This window comes from Aedes aegypti, chromosome 3 (genome assembly GCF_002204515.2).
Source record: "Aedes aegypti strain LVP_AGWG chromosome 3, AaegL5.0 Primary Assembly, whole genome shotgun sequence".
In the NCBI taxonomy this organism is placed as follows: domain Eukaryota; kingdom Metazoa; phylum Arthropoda; class Insecta; order Diptera; family Culicidae; genus Aedes; species Aedes aegypti.
This window is the reverse complement of record NC_035109.1, coordinates 166622373-166641552: the sequence shown is the minus strand read 5'-3', so window position 1 is coordinate 166641552 and position 19180 is coordinate 166622373. Positions and strand designations below refer to the sequence as shown.

The window sequence follows — 19180 nt, the reverse complement described above, 5'->3', positions numbered from 1 at the left end:
CCAATTGAGTTGAAATTTTGAGAGAGCGTTTTTCTTACCCTAAGGCTCATATCTAGGGGGTGCCCCGTTGAGTTTTACAACTTTTTTGTTTAAGGGCCAGTCTAATTAAGAAGCACGACACTTATTTACAACGGCTTCGCTGATCACCTGAAAAATCATCGCGACCCTCTGGGGGCCCGCGGATTACTGATTGGGAGCCCTGCCTTTAAAATTGGAAAGAATCGTTAAATTTCCAGAGAAATTTTTGAAAAAATTCTTCAAAAAACATTAGATTCATGAAAAAAAATTAATAGTCAGATTGGTTTCAAAACTCAAAACAAATATCAGTTTTCCGATAAAAATGTAAAAAGAATTCATATACAAATTTCGGGATAAAATTCATGAGTGATTCATAGAAAACCCACGAAAAAGTTATCCGGGAACCTAATGATTGAAATTCAAAAATGCAATAAAAAAATATATATTGGTTAGTATTATCGAAGGAACCAAAACATTTTCTAGAAAGAAAAAGTTGATTACAATGGTTGTAGAAGTCCTAAACGCAATTCACACAAATATATTTTGAACAATCTCAATAGAATAATTACATCAACAAAATCCCTGCACCCAAACCACTTTAGGACGGAATAGAAAATTAGCTGCTATTGTATGGAGTTAGTGTGAATAGATTCGATACTTTCAAAACCATGTGCAGTAAACTCTCGTGTTTATTGGTTGTATCGTTGCTGAAATATCGTCACTGGAATATCTCACTTCGCTCTGGTCCATCTCCATTTCGTCAGCTTCAATAATCATATATCTTCTTGATAATGTTACTCATACGAAATGGAATGTGAGTGACACACTTTTTTCAAGCCCCAGGGGTGTGATTCCAGTTGTTTTTTTTTTCGAATAACTGTTAACTCTTTTTGCCGATGCGAAAATGGCCCACAAATTGTCGCTTAATGACCCATTGCCTTTTCTCATTTTTATCATATTCACTTTTCGCTTCTCTCCATCCTCGACTTCAAGTTCAATGTCTGCACAACAGCACTTTTTGGCAAATAAAAAAAAAACCCGAAATGTAGGCGACTTCTTGTTTTTGTGTGTCGCCTCAAGATGTCGTATCACGCAGATATTGCGATTTGTCCAGCTATAAAACACCTGCTTGGTATAAAACATAGGCGGTGGTGGCATGCAGGTCACTGGATAAGCTCATAAAAACTCTCACAACAGCCAAATGAAACCGAATGGCATCGGGCTTGGGTGCCGCCTGTCACCTTAAGCGTGCCAAAGCGCCCTAACGGCTTGTAAAGCGATACTTTCCTTCAGTAGGTTCATGTTCAAGGTGGCGGCCACCAGGGCACTGTGACTGCCTGTCTATTAAACTTGTACAGTATCCGATGTGCCGTGGATGCAATTACGATGGCATGTGGCATGCGTTTTGTCGGTTTATGTATGTTTCTGGCGTTATTATTCACTACCTCTTACAGCTACTACATAGTTGAGGCAGTTCGTTTCCTATGTGGGGATAATTTCTTTGGTGGTAAAAGTAATTATTAGAGCTTAATTAATCGTTGCTTTCTATTGTTAGCATAGATTTGCAATAAATTGATCATGTTGATTGGTTCGCAGGAAATTATGCAAAAGAAAGAAAACTTATTCATCAAAAATCATTCTTTCCGTTAGTATCCTTAAATTTGTATCACCTATCATAGTGTGCAAATTGTACAATGCTTGTGTTAATTTTAAACAAAAACTTTAAAAAGTGAAAGCTTCACTTAGCATGATCTATTTTTATATTGAAACTGTGGCTTAAGGTGACATTACATCTTGTAATATTTCAGTTGTCTGGCACCTGATGAACCTGATTTTATGTACTTTACAGGAGCTTTGAAATTTCTCTTTTAGAAATGTTCCAGCACGACAAATTTTGTGCTACAGTTCGTAAAAGTTGTATAAAGTACTGGTTTCATTGATGTTTGTATGAAAATCAAACAACGATTTTTTTGTAATTCCTTCCTCCGAGCATGCAAAATTCGGCTTTTTTTTTGTATAGGTTTATTTACGGCTTCGGCACCATTCGACTATTATCGGCAATCAAATTTCAAACGCTAAATACACAGTATTTTTTTTTATTAACACATATCAATGAAAACATTTAGATGATTATTTGTTCTGCCAGCTCCCCGCTGACGAGATTTCCGAGACTGAGCAAACAATATCGCCCGAGATGTCATCAACTCAAATGAAAATGTGACTGATTTGCAGTTTAATACACTGTGTATTAACAATGTAGGTGATAGAACTTTTGGTCAGTGGAACTATCTTAATATTAGGCAGACTCCGAAGCGGTCATCTCCTAGGGTCAATAAAGTGTTGAAAATCCAGCATACCTTAAACGTTGTGAATTAATTCCTACTAGAACTATTTTAGCTTCCGTGGTAATTTTTATAAACAGACAAAAGGTGCACCTATGGGTAATCCATTGTCTCCGTTTTTGAGCGAGTTGTTTATGGCCAATTTTGAAAGCATTTTGAAAAAGAAAGATTTGTTACCACAGCGGTGGTGGAGATATGTAGATGATGTGTTTAGCATTATCAAAAAGGATTATTTGCCAAAAATTTTAGAGGCAATTAACAGTTTCCACAAAGATATAAAATTTACTCATGAAGAGGAAAAAGATAATAAACTACCTTTTTTGGATTTGCTAATTACTAGGGAATCGTTTCACTTTGAATTTGAAATTTACCGGAAACCAACTAATACTATGCGAGTTATTCCGAGTACTTCCAACCACACTTATCAACATAGAATGGCGGCTTTTCATCATATGATACATAGAATGCAAACCCTTCCTTTAAGTGAAACTGGAAAATCAAAAGAACTGGATTATATTTTTGAGACGGCTAGGCTTAACGGATATAGGAATAGTACAATACAAGCAGATAAGAGGGCAAGGGATAAATATAGGAAAAGTATGACAACACTTACTGCCGAAAAAGAGGATTTAAAAAGGGTAGCGGTAAATTTTGATACCAAGATTACACAGCCTTTGGCTAAGAAATTTCGAAAATATGGAGTAGATTTGGTTTTCAGCAGTAGGAGTAGTCAGCTTAAATCTAGATTAGGATCAACAAAGGATAAAATTAATAAACTGAATAGAGCAGGAGTATATAAAATTTCATGCCCCCATTGTAATAAAATCTATATAGGACAAACAAAACGAACTCTAGAAATAAGATTCAGAGAACATATTGCTGAGGTAAAAAAAGTAGGCAAGGAATTAGAAAAGGGATTAGCGTATGATTTTAAATCAAAAGTGGCTGAACATGTTTTCCAGGATGGACATCAAATGACAAGCGATAACATAGACATCGTACGAAGCGTATCTTCATCTTGGAAACTAGACGTCGCTGAAAGTTTAGAAATTTACAAACAAAAGCCTTCACTACTTCTTAATAGGGATCAAGGAAACGGACAGTCAAGGCTGTTTAAGTTTGTACCTAAGAAATATAAACGAGCTTGAATACATAGGTAGATAGTTAGGGATTTGTATAGTTATTATTAAACCCCTTTTCAATTTTTGACCAAGGCATGACAGGTATACTCCTGTCGAAAAAAAAAAAAATCGTGGGTAGATTGATTGTGTAGGTACTTATCTGGTGTTAGTATTTAAGGTAGAGAGATGCGACGATTTCTTCAGTGGATACGAGTAACTGACACTGAAGAAGACTGCAAGTGGTAGTCGAAATACGCGTATCTGTCAAAGATAAGCATTTAGGAGCGGAATTAAAAGGTACACGGTACTCCATCTACTTTTAAGTTTCTCTATTTGAGATTCTGCTCAGAGGATTCGAACATTCATTAAAGAGTTGTGAATTAATTTAAATGTGTATATTAAACCATTTTATGATATAAGGAGTTTGAGATTCAATTATGAAGGTATTTCTATCCCTGAGTTAACTGCTAGATAAGTTTTCATCAAATTTGGGGAGCATCATAAATCTATTGATAATCAGTTTTTTTATATTTCGAAATGATTTCAACACGTAAACCAAATAAAAACAAACGATAACAAGTGAATCTCCCGGGAATCTCACGAGATTCCAGAAGATTTCTCACATTATTCCCACAGTATTTCTACACTATTCCCCAGGATGCCTTACGGTTTCGCACACAATTCCAATGAGATTCCTACAAGACTCTTATAGGATTCTTACGCGACTACCAAAGTATTTCAATTCCCTCAGGAATTTTGAAATTTCCCCACATAAATCTCAGTGATTCATGTAGAACTCGCACCGGATCAGTATATCCGTAGCACTTTCAAGACATTTACACTCAATTTCAAAATTACTCCGAAAGATTCCCATAGTATTGCCCACTGCAGGGTTCCCACTGGAATTGCAATGATATCTTATAGACGTTCCTATGGGAATTCCCACAGAACTCGCAAAGGATTCCCTTATAATTTGCAAAGGATTTTCACAACATTTATGGTATCAGAAATATCACAATTCTCAAGGTATTTCCAAACGATTTCCATAGTATTCTTACAGTATATGCACAGTATTTCCATATGATTTCCACAGGTTTCTCACAGTATTTTCATTTGTCCAGGGTTTACACTTGAATCCATTTCCATTTTATCATTACCAACGGAATAACAGAATCCACACTGTAATTCCTGAACCCTCACTGGAATCAAATGATTCATATTGGAAACCCAGGATTCACACTGAAATTTTAGGATCAGCACTGGAATCCCAAGATATATACTGGAACTCGAGAATGAACTCATGAATCCCAGGATCAATACTGGAATCTTTCGCTATGCACTGGAATCCCAAAATCTACATTGTAATCCCAGGATCAATCTTGAAATCGCATGTTCCATTTTGAAATCTCAAACGCTCACTGGAATCCTAGAATTCACCCTATCTTTCAAGAATCCACATTGGAATTGCAGGATATAGGGTACTTTCAGAAATCTCTGGTTTGGGAACCACATTAATTATAATTTTAGATATAAAGGTATCGACCGTGATAATTATATTTTGAATTTGTTTATCGGCATATCGGTCTATTTTGCTCGAAGTAAGAGGGAGCATGGAGAAGAAAGCAATGAATACTAGATGGATAGGTACCGTAAGGGAACGGCGAGAGAAATTGGATTAGATGTTGAAGAGGGCATACCATATGAAACAGTATTACTTGAAACGTCCTTCCTTGTGGCTAATTGTAACATACCGCGAGCGTGGTGATGCGGCCAAGCCTAGTGGAAGAAATCTGAATTCAAAAACTTGTCATCATATGTCATTGAGCTCTTTGCCAACAGTGTCTCATCCTCCCAATTAGTCGAAAAAAACACTGAATTTCTAAAAGTAACTGATCTCAAAATAGATCACTGGGCGTTAATTCGTTAATTAATAAATTTAACTTCTTGGCATGACATCAAAATTAGGGCCCAGATAGCCGTAGCGGTAAACGCGCAGCTATTCAGCAAGACCAAGCTGAGGGTCGTGGGTTCGAATCCCACCGGTCGAGGATCTTTTCGGGTTGGAAATTTTCTCGACTTCCCAGGGCATAGAGTATCTTCGTACCTGCCACACGATATACACATGCAAAAATGGTCATTGGCATAGTAAGCTCTCAGTTAATAACTGTGGAAGTGCTCATAAGAACACTAAGCTGAGAAGCAGGCTCTGTCCCAGTGGGGACGTAACGCCAGAAAGAAGAAGAAGCATGACATCAACTTGTTTCTCATTGCATAATGGTCGTGCTACATATGAAGAGGTGGCCAAAATCAAACAAAAATAATTTTGAGATTTTATTTTTTTCATTGTTTCATAGGATACCTTATGTATTGAACTGAAATTTAAATTTATTTGATTTTTATGCTGTCAAATTGGCTGAAGTAAAAAAAAAAACTAAAAATGTGGCTTTAGAATAAGGTACAAAAACCATATATTAGGACTACAATATTTCCCTAATGTTATGCATTATCTGAAAGCTTATGGTTCTACACTTTTATCGAACATGAGGATGGAAATATATTTGGTTGAAGTTTTTGTAGTATTCCATATTACACCTAAGTAATTCTGGTGATTTAGACGTGAAAAACAACCGCCATTTTGAATAGTGCACATCAAAAAGCATCCTTAAATCTTACAAAAAAAGTTTAATTTATTGTTTGCACAAATTAGATTACAGTTACAGCTAATTGAATAATTTAGTATTTTACGTTCTAATAAGAACGGTCCATAAAAAATACGTAATATGTATATGAATAGTCCCTTCCTTCAGAAACAATATAAAACACCAAATAACTTATTCAGGTTACGATAAAACTAATTTTGGCCAAATCTTTTTTTTTCGACCATTGTGCATTGGTCGAAAATGTCTATTGTTTTTACTCATATTCTGAACACTTGAGGAAAACAGTGACTTCAAATGCATAAATTAGCAGATATTTGTGATCTTTTTCCCAAACAAAACGAATAAACCGTAGTCAAATAAATATTTTGCAAATAAATTTTTCTGACCTAGTTTTACTGACATCGAACTAGAGAATCATCACTACTGGCTTAAAGGCGTTTGGCATAAAGCCGTTTAAGTCGTTTGGCATAATGGTCATTTGACATAAAGTCGTTTGGTATAATAGTCGAATGGCATGAATCTGAAGCCAAGGATTTCTTAAAATGCCATTCGTTTGACCGTTTCTATTGAATTCCACTGACGACATCAGACTTATTTTGGAGTCAATTGATACAAAAATGGCACTTTATTCAATAATACTATGCGCTTCAAAAAACTTGAGCATATTACGAGAATTATAGCAAATAGTATTTTGTATCATTTATTCATCATTCATTCATCAAAGTAGACCAAGTGAAAATATTGATAACTGACCAAAATATACTGGTCCAATAGACGGGTTCTAGGATATTGTATACAGACACCATATAACCACCAAGAAGTCCTATCGAACTCAGAGAATCGACTTAAAAAGTGCAATCAATCAACTCATTGCTTTTCGACACTCGCTCTACTCTGTCTGCACAGAAATTGTTGCAATTTTTGATCACCTATTCAGATATAGTAAATGGCCAAAATCCAAGCATCAAGTTATGTAATACTTATGAATTTCTATTGATGAATGAGAAGAACAATCATTCCTTGCCGAAAATCTATCAACTCTCTTGAAATGTCCTCTTGTTATACATTTTTATATTTTGCTGTTTTGTCAATTCTTGAAGGAACGGCTTGATTATTTCTTTGAATCCAGCCTATTGACTATTCTTAAATATGAGCTTGTTGTGCTTAAACATGAGCTTGTTGTGATATACAAGCTTAAAGATACTTTATATTCTAGGATGCAGTGAAAATTATTAATCCGAAAAGAGCTTCTATCGAAACCGTCAGAAGTTTTATTCAGTTATGCTTTCTAATAATCACTAACAACCTGTTCGTTAATATTTTACAAATACATTTACCTGCATTCACTAAAATTGTATTTATTCGAAATATGATGTAACATCAATTTTTGAATTAATTGTAAAAAATAACTTTGCGTTCGTTGATGTTGATTTCGGTAAAATGCTTAAAAAATGCCTATATTCAATGAAAAAAGGTGTTTTTTTTAAAGATGCAGAAGAAATTGCTAATTATATATGTAATATATTGTGTTTGAATCTGCTCATTCTTAATCACTCATTTTGCCAAACGGCGATATGCCAAACGATCATTATGCCAAACGACTTTATGCCAAAATGACTTTATGCCAAACGTCCTTATGCCAAACGACTGAAAAGCTTTCGCTGCCGGTCAATATGGCTTGCTTTGAAAATACTATTCCAATATCTCTACGCGCGTCGATACCTAGGTTCATTGTGAGTTTCAGAATAAATACACTACGAAACACGTTTTTGTCTCAAGCGTCAAAATAACGCTATTTACTAAATTAAGGGTACTGAATCATTTGCCGTTTTCAAAAATATCATAGCTCGTCTAGTTTTTGAGACATTTACTGTTGAAAATGCAAAATTTGACTATTTCAACCAACTGGCATGCAGGTTTGACAGCTTGTTTCAATTCTTATAAACAAAGTTCATAATACAGCAACCCCAAATCTACTAGAGACAAACATTTTGATTCTTGAGACTCGCAAAAATGGTATTTTTGTTACCTTGTGCTATCTACATATAAGGTTTATTTATGGATGATAAATCGATAACTGATAAATGATTTTTATGTTGGTTAACTAGTTACCATATTCCTAAGATGAGTTGTTGTATTTTCGGCAGCTTTGTTTTCATCGTGATACAGGTATTCTAAACACTGTTGGACTTGAAATTGCAATATAATTTTCAGCCGAATTTCAAACAATTTGGCCAACAGAAATTCGCTATTACGAAGAGAACACAACTTCCGAATACATACACATTCCCCAAAAGTACAATTAAATAAACTGTTTGTCATCAGAAAATGGAGCAATAACCACAAACAATTCGCACATTTCAAACGAGCCACAACAAATAAATTAGTAAGCAGAGCCAAATCCAAACACCATTCCCAATAGAGAAAACAAGGAAAGAAAACACCACTCACTCAACTCACACGAAAGTCCGCTATATTGAAAGGCATGGATGGTTTATCGAGCCGATGTTGCTCTTCTGGAGCAGCCGTACGACAACCAGGTAATGGCGCTCGTGTGCACACTTTTTCTTCAGCAAGCGCTGACTGCCAGCATTCAACAGGTTAGGCAATATTCAGTGGGTGCGAGATGATCACCAATACGAACACTTATCGAGAAGGACCTAGGGCTTTCGGTACTATACGCGGTACGGTATGTCCTTTTCCGTGGGTCGTTGGTCTACGATGTGCAGTTGTCGAGAAGTGATCAGTAGTTATTCAACACACACTGTGGTATGTGCAATACCGACGCCCCTTTCAACGTTGAAACGGTCTCAGTCGGGTTTCCAACGAGCACGCTCTCTAGTCCTGGTCTGAATATCCGGGGGGAATAGTTCGCCTCTAGTGCCACTCACCCTTCGCTTTTACAGATCAGACAGAGCCCCGGCGCTGATTGGTCTCGTGCGAGCTGTGATATGACTCGTGATGGTTAGAGCGAGAGCGATCGCTTTCGGTTCTTTGAGTGGGTGCGTATGAGGGGTGTTAGCTGAAATTATGAAGGATTCATGATTGAAAGATCGGTTCATGGTTAGGGAGACGGTTCTATAGATTATGGTATGTTATGAACGTGTGAAAACATGTGAATGGAGTTTGGTTGTGAGGTTTGTGTTGATACAAAGTTTGTTAGGCATAGAAATCTACGGTTGTGACATGAGGTTATGTAACAGTGACGATGCATCTGCAGGTGTGGTCATGTGGACGGTTGTTTGATAATTTTAAATTACAATGAAATGAGTGCCGAACGCTGTATTAAACTTTTTACAAAATATATACAAAAATTTAAACTTGACGTTGTATGTATCGTCTGGCTCTTCCATGCAAAAATTCAAACAAAATGGCATTTATTTGATTTTATAGTTTTGATACCCCTCAAACGCTTAACTACCCAAAACGATCTATCTTAAATGAATCTATGACAGAAGTTCGAAAAACAAAAGGTTGAAAAGACAAACGTTTGAAAAGCATAATGAAAAAAAGACAGGATGTCAACAATGTTTTTTTTTTTTCAAAAAAAGAAAAAAAACCTTCTAGCAATTTATGTTTAACCGTTTGTTATTTCAACTTTTTCATTGAATATTTAAACATTTTGTTTTTCAACCTTTTGACCTTAAGCTATAAAAAATACAAATTGGTCCACGTGAACATTATATTGTCCCTATTTAAGTAAATTGCCTAAGAATCTGTCTATGATGATAGTTTATGATATTTAATCTAGAGACGACAGGAATTCTCACAACTTGCAAAGAAACTAAATAACTGAATCACCCGGATAATCGAGCTACAGGAAAGCTAGACGAAAAAGTAAAATCTTGCGACGGTGATTGCCAATCTTTTATAATAAACATTATTTTACCCTTAATTAAGACTATAAAAATTCAAACTATTCAAATAGTCTCAAACTGGTTTAACTGTGTATGGAGAGATCCCCCTAGACCGAATCCGTAATCCAAATTATTTTTCCATATCCAAAATCCTTATTATTTAGTAAAACTTTAAGACGATTCGTCAATTTTTTATTATTTTCCAAACATCTCTGGTGTTTTAAACAAAGCGTGCATATTTCAGGGATATGTAGTTCTATGCAAATATTATTCTCTATAAGAATTCCTTATTTTTACACACCATCTTTATTGGACCATGACTTCTCATTTTTCGATGCTGCCCTGTATTGTCCCCATATACAAGTACTGGACACAATGAAGTAGGCATAGGCCAAAGTTTGTCTTTCCTGGTAGTATCACTCGAAAAGACAAAAATTAATTAAAGGTTTAAGTGTTAATTACATTATTGATACGAATAATGTTCCAAATTAGAGGTAAGCTGACTGGAATCAATGCTGAATCAATTAACACGTGTATTTCCATCGTACATTGTTAATTATTGTAAGAATCTGAATCATAGAAATATATTGAGTTAAAAAAATCTCTAAAACTATGCTTCTTGTATCAATAAATGATGCCATCAAAGACCGGAAATCGGAAATAAAAGTCAATAATTTTGTCTAGTCCTGAACCGGTCTTGATGATGTCGCTTCTAAAATAAATAGGAGATTGATGCTTATCAAACAAATGTGTGCTGCTCTCTCTCTCCCTCTCCGTCTCCTAGTTCTAATTCAGCTATCTTGATCGAAGCTAATAGGTAACGCAATTAAAATTTCTAATTACTACATTTAGAACGAATGAATGTGAATCGTTCAAAGCAGCTAATATAGACGAGACTCAAATCTTCTAGAACGTGAAATGATCTGTTATCTGGATTCATGTTAGCAATACGAGACATCAATTCCCTACAGCTGATCTTGATGAACGACAATTATCAATAATCTTGAATCATATTTATCATGTTAAGCTTGCTTTTACGGAGGTTCAAGCATTCCAATACATATGGCCCAATGGACGTATAGCTCGAAGTGAACTTTGAATGTTTCGATATCAACGCTTCTTCGGGGTCCGGCACTGTCTGGCACTGAATGTATTTGTAATCTGTTTTGGCAACTCGAAAGAACTGGACGGGAATCAAATATGTTATGTCCAGTTTTGCAACCCAACGGCATGCATTAACTTGCCCACCTCCAAGTAGTATCAATACTTCCATTTTGCTTCCTGTTCAAAATAAAAGAAGCAGACAGAAAACAAACTTAAGTCAGACTTCAATGATGCCGATTTGAGATACCGTCAGAAGGAGTGAATTTGGGTCGAAACTACACTCCTTTTTACTTGTGTCATAACTAACGAAACAAATTTCAAAATCAAACTCGAAGTAGACAACACTTTCAATCAAGTTTTGATAATTGTCACGCAAAAATAATAGGTTTTATCATGAGGAAGATTTAAAACGAATCCCTCAGAAACATGGTTAAAGGTTCATTAATTTCAAATACGCAAGTAGAGTTAATTAGTTATTCATAACATGAAATAAAACTGTGCATGTATTAGCGATTGCTTTCATTCCATATGTCAAATTGTGTCTATAATTATGTTTTTAATTTGAACAAATTTAAAATAGCTCTTATTTTTATAACTGATTTTGTTTTAATTGTGTTATAATTTACCTCAACAACTCATGGTGCTTCTGGCCCAAAGACGATGTAGGTTTACATTGAAATTACTATGAAGAAATTTTGAAAAATGTTCAGAAGACGTTAGTAATGTAATGTATGTACAATAAAGGAATGTATGTGTAATCTTCGGGCTAATTTGTTTGAGTTTTTGGCAGTAGTTTACAGGACCGAACTCCCATACAGAGCTGAAAAACAACAAACAAATTCAGGATTTTTTCTCATCCATCATATTGAGTTGCTCTCATCAGCAACTTCCTTATTAAGCTTTTAAGAATGAGTTTTCACTATGCGATGATAAGTTTGTACGTACATTACAGTACTAACGTGTTTGGAACATTTTTCAAATTTTCTCTATAATAAATTCCATATAAACCTATAACGTCCGTAGGTCACTTTAAATCACCGCCGAAAAAGCTGAAAAATTTCACAGAACACTGATTTCATCGTAAGCATGGTAAGGAAGGTAAGGGAGATGGAGTAAGTGTAAACTTTTCTGAAAATTTGAACTGCCCTAGTATACATACATGGTTTCAGCGTTTAGTAATAAACGTCTGTAATTTTTAGAATTTTAATTATCTGACCAAGGCTACGAGATGCTACAGAAACGATCACTCTCCATTGATGACTTACCATTACCAAGGTGATAGTCGTACTAGAAAGGTTGCTTACTCCCAGAAGATGATGAAACTTCTAAATTGACAGTTATTAGCACCGTCTTAAATATTCAGCTGACACCACCTTGACAAGTTTTCAAATTAGCGTTGCAGAAGTATGGCGTCGTCAACATCGTTATCTCGGAATAGTACTTTGGGATGTCTGCAAAAAATAGGCTAAGCCATTCTAATGAATGTTTTTCCTTTATAAGTAGAGGCTTGGCCCTCGCCCAAAAGTATACAAGATTGAACAGTTTATTAAACGAGTCACTTGATCATCGCTCATTTTTGAAAAATATCAATAATTCAGCTCTGCACAGTAGGTATGATTGTCATCCGTAACGCAGTAAGATCATCTTTTCGTAATGCGTTACGGGGTAAGATCTTCCAATCTGAATTCTAGTCTCATCTTGTATGTCGAGTTAGGGTAATGTGGTCTGGCGATTCAAAGATACACGATACATACAAAGTCCTTGTTACTGGGAACGGTTTCTGAATTAAAATCTATTTTACCTTGCCGAAGTTTAATTACTCGAGCTTTTGAATAATAGTAATTCATGGACTCGTGTGAATGCTGCTTTTTCTTGTATGTTTTGGGTCTTATCTAAAAGCAAAACTATGATGAGATAAGAGTTCCGTTATCAAATATAAATACTAGCGATGTGATTCCATGTGGTTCCTTAGAAATCAAATCGATTATGTTTGCTAAGGGGACGCCTTTAATGAAATGTTAGTCTCTATGAAGCGTGTAAATAGCGGGGACTTTTTCTCCCTTTAGATTTTCCCGTCAATCTCTGAGGAATTAAAACAAGAACTGTACAAAAATCGATACTAATTACCTATCAATGGAAATGGAGCGAGGGTCAGATAGGCAACTTTCCAGGGTATGAAGGAGGGCTGCTCAACGTTCGTATTGCAGATGAACTGTGTTACGTTACAAAAAAATTGCTTCAATTGTACTTTGAAATTTGATTTTAAATTTTTGACTCAGATAAAAAAAATGGAATATCAGCAAGGCGGTGAAAGAATCATGCGTGTGATCAAAGTAACGACACGATTTTTTTTTCCTGCTTGTTTGTTGGCATGTTTTTTTTACACATCAGTACGATTGACACCTATCAATAATAAAAAAAATCACTGAATTCCACGAAAGTGTTCGATACCTTTTCACCAGTCTTGTTTTCGACCCACTTTTCTATCTCGTTTGTCACATTTTGTATAATTTAAGTATAAGTACTTGTACTAAATGTTTAAATGTTTGATATTATGAATTGTTCTAATTTAGAACTTGAAAAAATTCTAGATCTTTGCATTGGATTTTCAACAATTGTTCAAATTTCTCCATACATAATAAATTATGTTTTCACTGAATCATAGGTTAATATTTTTACAGAATCCAGGAAACGTAAACCAATTCCTGGGAGTGATTCACGCAGATTCCTTGGCAGGATTACAAAAAATAATGATTTTTCACAATTTCATAGACAAGACTTTTACGAATAGCATTGGCAAGATCCTCACAGAATCTTCAACAGGATTTCATAGACTTCTTTTTAAAACTTTCGTCAAATTCTAATATTCTACAATCCTGAACAGGACTCTAATGTAGCCTTAGGTCAGATTTTAACTAAATCTTAAGCAAATTTATAATACAATTTAATGCAGACTTTGTTTTTAATCCTCAAGGATGTCAAGTTAGGATTTAGAATAAAATATTGCGCACGATTCTGAAGAAATCCTAGGAACAATTTTTTTTTGAATTTTTGACGGATATCTCATTTATTTCTGACAATGACTTTCGCAAAAGCTTGATCGGAATTTTCACACATTCATGGTCATGATTCTCACAAAATCCTTTGCTTGAAAAATACTTGGTATGTTTCTTAGTACGATACTTTTATTAAATCCTGGGCATTATTCTCACAAGGTCCAAACATTAGATTAGGGGTAGATTCTCAGAAATAGCATGATTTCTAAAAATAAATATCCTTCATGATGGTTAACTGCATTTATCTGTTTTCCAAATTCTCCAAAAGAAATTTGCTTTATTTACTTACTGACTTTTGTCAAATTTCATGCGAATATTTGTGCATTTAAAAAATGGCCCACCACACAACAACTTTTCTATTATTTGGTCCGCAGTTCAAAAAGGTTGGGCACGCCTGGTATAAAGTATCATCGTATACAAACAGCGGATGGAGATGCATGATTCACGTGATCATGGAAACAAGTGAATTTGGCACCGCCAAACGTCGCATTATTGAACTCTTGCATTGATGAATGTTGTGCCATATTACAGTTACCGTATAATGAGTTTTTGACAGTTGTTGAATGAAATTTAATTATTTTTGCAGAGGGGTCTTCGAATCCTGACGATCAATGATTTTTTTTGAGTAAAGCGCATATCTTGCTTGTAGGCTTTAGTTTTCTAGACAAGGCTTGAACTTTTCTAGGGAGAGCTTAGACTCCTCATCCTCCTTTTTTACACCGATGCTTTTCGTTAAAGATTTGATACTGAATTCAAGTTTTACTGTAACTAAGCTATCAGGGATAAGTGACCAACTATTTGAAACTGCATCAAAACGATATCGCATAGTTGATTATTTGTAAAGGTTCTTAAAAAGCTAAAATCATGATTATCAACTTTCAAATATTCTCGACTCAAATTAAAGTAGACCTAACATGTGTCAAACTATAGGGGAATTTTCATGTTTTCTTGCTTATAAATGTGTCAGATTCTTTCTAAATTGCTGAGAGTTGAAGAAGAATGTTTCTGCAATGAAACAAGTTGAAATATTGTTATGGAAATATAATGTTATCAACATTATTGTATTATCGATTTTTTTCCACAGAGACATTGTTTCAAACATGTGGATAAAATGGAGACATGAGACATTCCAGAATCGATGGAACGTTTATCCGCGGCCTTTTAGATGGCTATCCATGTAAACCTTTGTATTTTTCTCCAGTAAACTTTCGGAGCGGATTTTATGGTAGTATTCGCCCTGCCCCGATGTTCATATTACCCTCAAAGAATCGCCATCTTCAAATCAATTGTTTTGACCATTTAGAAGATAATAATACTTTCAATATCCGTCTACTTATCATAAATACTTGAAAGATATGGTATGCTACGCAGTTCAGTCGATTTTTTATAGTTTCAGTTATTAAAGCCATAAATTCCACGAGTGAAAACTCACATCATATGAGAAAACCTTGAGGCGTACTTTGTTTTTTTTTTTACTTCTCCAGCTTTTGACAGTTCTAGATCGTCCTAAAATTGTCGATATAGTTTCTTAGTCTGAGAATTAAGGATAGTGATGTGTTTTGCACAGATTTATGACATAATCACCGTAAAATACAAACCTGTTTATTTTACCCATAGTTCCCTTAATGTTTGTATATTGCGCTTGGAGGTGTCAAAAACAAAGTATATTGCTTGTATATAAAGTAGTGTAAAAACAAACCTCTTTCCGAGGTGGTAGATGAGATCGTCTACCTCAGATTCAAAATATATTGAAAGAAGAAAAAGTACGTTAACAGGGAATGTTCAAATATTAGTGGACAACAACCCTGCAAAATTTGAAGTTTGAGTTGAATTGTGGCATATCAGTTAAGAAATTATTTGGAGAGAGCGGGGCAAAATTTGGGTTAGAAATAACATCATTATATACGCATTAAGAGTAGTTATTGCATGCCGCATATACTGCCCATAACTGCATAACAGTCGACATTTTTGACAAATTCTCGCGTTGAGTATCATACAGACGTATCTGCATTGATCGATCTCTCTTCGTCGATTTTCTCTTACGATTAGTACACGAAGTTCATTCGATTTTGTTAACATTTTACGATATAACATGACGAAGGACGATGAGTTCTTTCTACTGAATAGGAAATAGCAGTCGAAAACAGCCGCCAGACCAAGCTAAAGAGAAAATCGACGAAGAGAAATCGATCATTGAAGTTGCGCCCTTATAATACTGAACGCGAGAATTGGAGTTAATACCATGTAGAGTCACCAAATGATAAGTACTTTCGATCAACTAACTAAAATCTGTGAGATTGTTCTATAAAATTTGTTTTGTCACATTGGCAATTGTAACCGCATAACAGTCACATTGAGATTATACATGAGCCTCATAATGTAGTAGCAACGAAATTTCTATCAGAATTATTTTCTGGCTATTCACCCAATATGCGTTATGAGGTATACAAAATTTCAGCTTCAAATAAGCTCTTTTAAATTCTTAAAGATTTTTTGAAATTTTAGTTTCCTCCCATACTGCAGTAAAATGCAAACTTGGTATCCCATTTACTTAATGCCTACTTTTGTCGGGTTGGGTGACAAAACGTCGAAAGACAAAAGGTCGAATGCCAAAACGTCGAATGCCAAAATGTCGAAAGGACAAAAGGTCGAAGGGACAAAACGTCGAATGGACAAAACGTCGAAAAACAAAATGTCGAATTCCAAAACGTCGAAAAAGAAAAACGTTGAAGGGACAACACGTCGAAAATAAAAAAAAATTCGAATCCAAAACGTTGAAAGGACAAAACGTCAAAGGAACAATACGTCAAAAAAAAAATCGAGGGTGTTTGGCAAAACTTGCGCTGTAGTGACTTTGACCTATTCGATTAATAAGTAATGCGAAGAAAATTGATAATAATGTAACGTCAAATTCAAACACTCAACAATGTTTTAAACAGTTGAGGCATTGAAAAATATTTCGATTTTACTATTATCACCATGATATCGTAATTTATAGCTGGTCTTCGAAGTTATAATAAAAATAAAATGGTAAATAACTAAAATTTATCTGAATTTAAAAACAATTTCTTTAATGTTCAGATTATAAAATAATTTTTGAAGTATCTCACCAAAGTGCTAGTTAGTCAAACATTGAAAAATAAGTTATTCATTTGATTGATTTGTACCTTTTCAATAAAAGAATGAGTACATTTTTGAAGAATAAAAAATCCACTAATTATCAAGAATCCATTCGTAAATTTGATGAAATTGATGTCACTAGTTTGTTGAAAGAACGGATGTATCTTATAAAAATGAATAATACTCTATCTACCAACAGGAAGCTTAACCAGTAGCAAATTCAATTCACCTTCAAACAAGTTCTGTATTAAATTTGGAGTATATTTAACTGTAACATAACCACAAAAAAATGAACCTATTGAGATACAAAGATTTTGTTTTAGGTGAAAACAAATTTATCTAACGTAAAATGCTTACGCTCCAAATATACGAAACAGCTGGAATCATCACATTCTGAGGCATCTTGCTTTGGTGCAAATTAAAATTTTGTTCGCCCACTAGTCGTAGGAAAAAAAAAAATGTAAAGTACAAAGGGGCAAGTTGAAATGGCTGGGATCCTACGGAGCAATCTCCACAGATGCTGGAGGGGATCATCGAGGGGCTCTTCCCGCGCCACAACCCTAGCCCATGGCCTCCTTTTGTAGGACAACCGGGGATTGGGGCTGGCGATGAGGATAGAGTAACTGATGAGGAACTTGTAGGGATTGCAAAATCCCTAAGCATGGGGAAGGCACCAGGTCCGGACGGAGTTCCAAACCTGGCCCTCAAAGTCGCAATCTTGGAGGCTCCCGGTATGTTCAGATCTGCTATGCAGATATGCCTGGACGAGGGAGTATTTCCAGATGCGTGGAAGAGGCAGAGCCTGGTACTATTGCCAAAGGCGGGGAAACCACCCGGTGACCCGTCGGCGTATAGACCAATATGCTTGATTGACACGGTGGGGAAAGTGCTCGAGAAGATCATCCTCAACAGACTGTCGAGGTACACCGAGGGTGTAAATGGTCTCTCAGGCAACCAGTTCGGCTTCCGGAAAGGGAGGTCCACTGTAGACGCTATTCTGACGGTTAAGAAAACCGCCGAGATAGCACTCCAGCGTAAGAGGAGGGGTATTCGCTACTGCGCAGTAGTGACTCTGGATGTAAGGAATGCATTTAATAGTGCCAGTTGGGCGGCTATTGCTGATGCGCTCCTGCGTCTGGGGATACCCGAGTACCTGTACAAGATTCTCGGAAGTTACTTCCAGAATCGGGTATTAGTCTATGACACAGAGGTGGGTCGGAAGTGCTTTCACATAACCTCAGGAGTCCCGCAAGGTTCCATCCTGGGTCCGGTGTTATGGAATGTCATGTACGACGAGGTGTTGAGATTAAAATTCCCGGCGGGTGTGGTCATCGTTGGCTTTGCCGACGATATTACGCTGGAGGTCTACGGTGAATCGATCGAAGAAGTGGAATTGACTGCAGCCCACTCGATCGCAATTGTGGAGGAGTGGATGAGCTCCAGGAAACTGGAATTGGCTCACCACAAAACGGAGGCGGTTGTTGTCAACAACCGAAAGTCGGTGCAGCAAGCGGTGATCAGTGTAGGCGACTGCACAATCACTTCGAAGCGCTCCGTCAAACACTTGGGGGTGATGATCGACGACAAGCTTACCTTCGGTAGCCATGTCGATTATGCCTGCAAGAGAGCCTCCACAGCTATTGTGGCACTGTCCCGGATGATGTCCAATAGCTCTGCGGTGTACGCCAGCAAGCGTAAGCTTCTGGCCAGTGTCGCCTCGTCCATACTGAGGTATGGTGGCCCGGCTTGGGGCACGGCTTTGAGTACCGATAGCTACCGTAGCAAGCTAGAGAGTACTTATAGGCTAATGTGCCTGAGGGTTGCGAGCGCGTACCGTACCGTGTCACACGATGCACTTTGTGTCATCACCGGTATGATGCCTATTGGTATCCTTATCATGGA

The 19180-nt window shown here is 36.2% G+C and overlaps 1 protein-coding gene and 1 long non-coding RNA gene across 7 annotated transcripts in view; one reads left to right on the top strand and one right to left on the bottom strand.

The window, feature by feature from the left end:
- Window positions 1-19180, top strand: part of LOC110679629 — a 427025-nt gene that overhangs the window by 293740 nt on the left and 114105 nt on the right. The gene's annotated exons all lie outside the window — the stretch shown is intronic.
- Window positions 1-19180, bottom strand: part of LOC5563957 (glucose dehydrogenase [FAD, quinone]) — an 81352-nt gene that overhangs the window by 13597 nt on the left and 48575 nt on the right. For 2 of the 5 annotated variants that reach the window (XM_021854957.1, XM_021854960.1), the window contains one exon: window positions 8602-9163. The exons of 2 other annotated variants lie outside the window; for them this stretch is intronic. The gene's annotated coding sequence lies outside the window, so the exon portion shown is untranslated. Of the gene's footprint in view, window positions 1-8592; window positions 9164-19180 lie in introns of all 5 variants that reach the window. One more of the 5 variants, XM_021854959.1, reaches the window with a different exon arrangement.